Consider the following 4,400-nt stretch of genomic DNA (forward strand, 5'->3'; position numbering starts at 1 on the left):
GATATGCGCGCGTATTATCGGACCGGTGTTTGGGGAATCGTGCCCGCCACTAGTGGCTGAATCCCGGGCTAGTGTTGGGGGACTTGTGCCCGCCAATAGTGGCTGAAATCCGCGCCGGTGTTTGGGGAATTGTGCGCGTATTATCGGGCCGGTGTTTGGGGATATGCGCGCGTATTATCGGACCGGTGTTTGGGGAATTGTGCCCGCCACTAGTGGCTGAGAACTTGGCTAGTGTTTGGGGACTTGTGCCCGCCACTAGTGGCTGAAATCCGGGCCGGTGTTTGGGGAATTGTGCGCGTATTATCGGGCCGGTGTTTGGGGATATGCGCGCGTATTATCGGACCGGTGTTTGGGGAATCGTGCCCGCCACTAGTGGCTGAATCCCGGGCTAGTGTTGGGGGACTTGTGCCCGCCAATAGTGGCTGAAATCCGCGCCGGTGTTTGGGGAATTGTGCGCGTATTATCGGGCCGGTGTTTGGGGATATGCGCGCGTATTATCGGACCGGTGTTTGGGGAATTGTGCCCGCCACTAGTGGCTGAGAACTTGGCTAGTGTTTGGGGACTTGTGCCCGCCACTAGTGGCTGAAATCCGGGCCGGTGTTTGGGGAATTGTGCGCGTATTATCGGGCCGGTGTTTGGGGATATGCGCGCGTATTATCGGACCGGTGTTTGGGGAATCGTGCCCGCCACTAGTGGCTGAATCCCGGGCTAGTGTTGGGGGACTTGTGCCCGCCAATAGTGGCTGAAATCCGCGCCGGTGTTTGGGGAATTGTGCGCGTATTATCGGGCCGGTGTTTGGGGATATGCGCGCGTATTATCGGACCGGTGTTTGGGGAATCGTGCCCGCCACTAGTGGCTGAATCCCGGGCTAGTGTTGGGGGACTTGTGCCCGCCAATAGTGGCTGAAATCCGCGCCGGTGTTTGGGGATATGCGCGCGTATTATCGGGCCGGTGTTTGGGGATATGCGCGCGTATTATCGGACCGGTGTTTGGGGAATTGTGCGCGTATTATCGGGCCGGTGTTTGGGGATATGCGCGCGTATTATCGGACCGGTGTTTGGGGAATTGTGCCCGCCACTAGTGGCTGAGAACTGGGCTAGTGTTGGGGGACTTGTGCCCTCCAATAGTGGCTGAAATCCGCGCCGGTGTTTGGGGAATTGTGCGCGTATTATCGGGCCGGTGTTTGGGGATATGCGCGCGTATTATCGGACCGGTGTTTGGGGAATCGTGCCCGCCACTAGTGGCTGAATCCCGGGCTAGTGTTGGGGGACTTGTGCCCGCCAATAGTGGCTGAAATCCGCGCCGGTGTTTGGGGAATTGTGCGCGTATTATCGGGCCGGTGTTTGGGGAATTGCGCGCGTATTATCGGGCCGGTGTTTGGGGATATGCGCGCGTATTATCGGACCGGTGTTTGGGGAATCGTGCCCGCCACTAGTGGCTGAATCCCGGGCTAGTGTTGGGGGACTTGTGCCCGCCAATAGTGGCTGAAATCCGCGCCGGTGTTTGGGGATATGCGCGCGTATTATCGGGCCGGTGTTTGGGGATATGCGCGCGTATTATCGGACCGGTGTTTGGGGAATTGTGCGCGTATTATCGGGCCGGTGTTTGGGGATATGCGCGCGTATTATCGGACCGGTGTTTGGGGAATTGTGCCCGCCACTAGTGGCTGAGAACTGGGCTAGTGTTGGGGGACTTGTGCCCTCCAATAGTGGCTGAAATCCGCGCCGGTGTTTGGGGAATTGTGCGCGTATTATCGGGCCGGTGTTTGGGGATATGCGCGCGTATTATCGGACCGGTGTTTGGGGAATCGTGCCCGCCACTAGTGGCTGAATCCCGGGCTAGTGTTGGGGGACTTGTGCCCGCCAATAGTGGCTGAAATCCGCGCCGGTGTTTGGGGAATTGTGCGCGTATTATCGGGCCGGTGTTTGGGGAATTGCGCGCGTATTATCGGGCCGGTGTTTGGGGATATGCGCGCGTATTATCGGACCGGTGTTTGGGGAATCGTGCCCGCCACTAGTGGCTGAATCCCGGGCTAGTGTTGGGGGACTTGTGCCCGCCAATAGTGGCTGAAATCCGCGCCGGTGTTTGGGGATATGCGCGCGTATTATCGGGCCGGTGTTTGGGGATATGCGCGCGTATTATCGGACCGGTGTTTGGGGAATTGCGCGCGTATTATCGGGCCGGTGTTTGGGGATATGCGCGCGTATTATCGGACCGGTGTTTGGGGAATCGTGCCCGCCACTAGTGGCTGAATCCCGGGCTAGTGTTGGGGGACTTGTGCCCGCCAATAGTGGCTGAAATCCGCGCCGGTGTTTGGGGATATGCGCGCGTATTATCGGGCCGGTGTTTGGGGATATGCGCGCGTATTATCGGACCGGTGTTTGGGGAATTGTGCGCGTATTATCGGGCCGGTGTTTGGGGATATGCGCGCGTATTATCGGACCGGTGTTTGGGGAATTGTGCCCGCCACTAGTGGCTGAGAACTGGGCTAGTGTTGGGGGACTTGTGCCCTCCAATAGTGGCTGAAATCCGCGCCGGTGTTTGGGGAATTGTGCGCGTATTATCGGGCCGGTGTTTGGGGATATGCGCGCGTATTATCGGACCGGTGTTTGGGGAATCGTGCCCGCCACTAGTGGCTGAATCCCGGGCTAGTGTTGGGGGACTTGTGCCCGCCAATAGTGGCTGAGAACTTGGCTAGTGTTGGGGGACTTGTGCCCGCCACTAGTGGCTGAAATCCGCGCCGGTGTTTGGGGAATTGTGCGCGTATTATCGGGCCGGTGTTTGGGGAATCGTGCCCGCCACTAGTGGCTGAATCCCGGGCTAGTGTTGGGGGACTTGTGCCCGCCAATAGTGGCTGAAATCCGCGCCGGTGTTTGGGGAATTGTGCGCGTATTATCGGGCCGGTGTTTGGGGATATGCGCGCGTATTATCGGACCGGTGTTTGGGGAATCGTGCCCGCCACTAGTGGCTGAATCCCGGGCTAGTGTTGGGGGACTTGTGCCCGCCAATAGTGGCTGAAATCCGCGCCGGTGTTTGGGGAATTGTGCGCGTATTATCGGGCCGGTGTTTGGGGATATGCGCGCGTATTATCGGGCCGGTGTTTGGGGATATGCGCGCGTATTATCGGACCGGTGTTTGGGGAATCGTGCCCGCCACTAGTGGCTGAATCCCGGGCTAGTGTTGGGGGACTTGTGCCCGCCAATAGTGGCTGAAATCCGCGCCGGTGTTTGGGGAATTGTGCGCGTATTATCGGGCCGGTGTTTGGGGATATGCGCGCGTATTATCGGACCGGTGTTTGGGGAATCGTGCCCGCCACTAGTGGCTGAATCCCGGGCTAGTGTTGGGGGACTTGTGCCCGCCAATAGTGGCTGAAATCCGCGCCGGTGTTTGGGGAATTGTGCGCGTATTATCGGGCCGGTGTTTGGGGATATGCGCGCGTATTATCGGACCGGTGTTTGGGGAATTGTGCCCGCCACTAGTGGCTGAGAACTGGGCTAGTGTTGGGGGACTTGTGCCCTCCAATAGTGGCTGAAATCCGGGCTAGTGTTGAGGGACTTGTGCCCGCCAATAGTGGCTGAAATCCGCGCCGGTGTTTGGGGAATTGTGCGCGTATTATCGGGCCGGTGTTTGGGGATATGCGCGCGTATTATCGGACCGGTGTTTGGGGAATCGTGCCCGCCACTAGTGGCTGAGAACTTGGCTAGTGTTTGGGGACTTGTGCCCGCCACTAGTGGCTGAAATCCGCGCCGGTGTTTGGGGAATTGTGCGCGTATTATCGGGCCGGTGTTTGGGGATATGCGCGCGTATTATCGGACCGGTGTTTGGGGAATTGTGCCCGCCACTAGTGGCTGAGAACTTGGCTAGTGTTTGGGGACTTGTGCCCGCCACTAGTGGCTGAAATCCGGGCCGGTGTTTGGGGAATTGTGCGCGTTTTATCGGGCCGGTGTTTGGGGATATGCGCGCGTATTATCGGACCGGTGTTTGGGGAATCGTGCCCGCCACTAGTGGCTGAATCCCGGGCTAGTGTTGGGGGACTTGTGCCCGCCAATAGTGGCTGAATCCCGGGCTAGTGTTGGGGGACTTGTGCCCGCCAATAGTGGCTGAAATCCGCGCCGGTGTTTGGGGAATTGTGCGCGTATTATCGGGCCGGTGTTTGGGGATATGCGCGCGTATTATCGGACCGGTGTTTGGGGAATTGTGCCCGCCACTAGTGGCTGAGAACTTGGCTAGTGTTTGGGGACTTGTGCCCGCCACTAGTGGCTGAAATCCGGGCCGGTGTTTGGGGAATTGTGCGCGTATTATCGGGCCGGTGTTTGGGGATATGCGCGCGTATTATCGGACCGGTGTTTGGGGAATCGTGCCCGCCACTAGTGGCTGAATCCCGGGCTAGTGTTGGGGGA

Source organism: Urocampus carinirostris, unplaced genomic scaffold (assembly GCF_059441175.1).
Source record: "Urocampus carinirostris isolate Australia breed hairy pipefish unplaced genomic scaffold, RoL_Ucar_1.0 HiC_scaffold_33, whole genome shotgun sequence".
Taxonomy (NCBI): Eukaryota; Metazoa; Chordata; class Actinopteri; order Syngnathiformes; family Syngnathidae; genus Urocampus; species Urocampus carinirostris.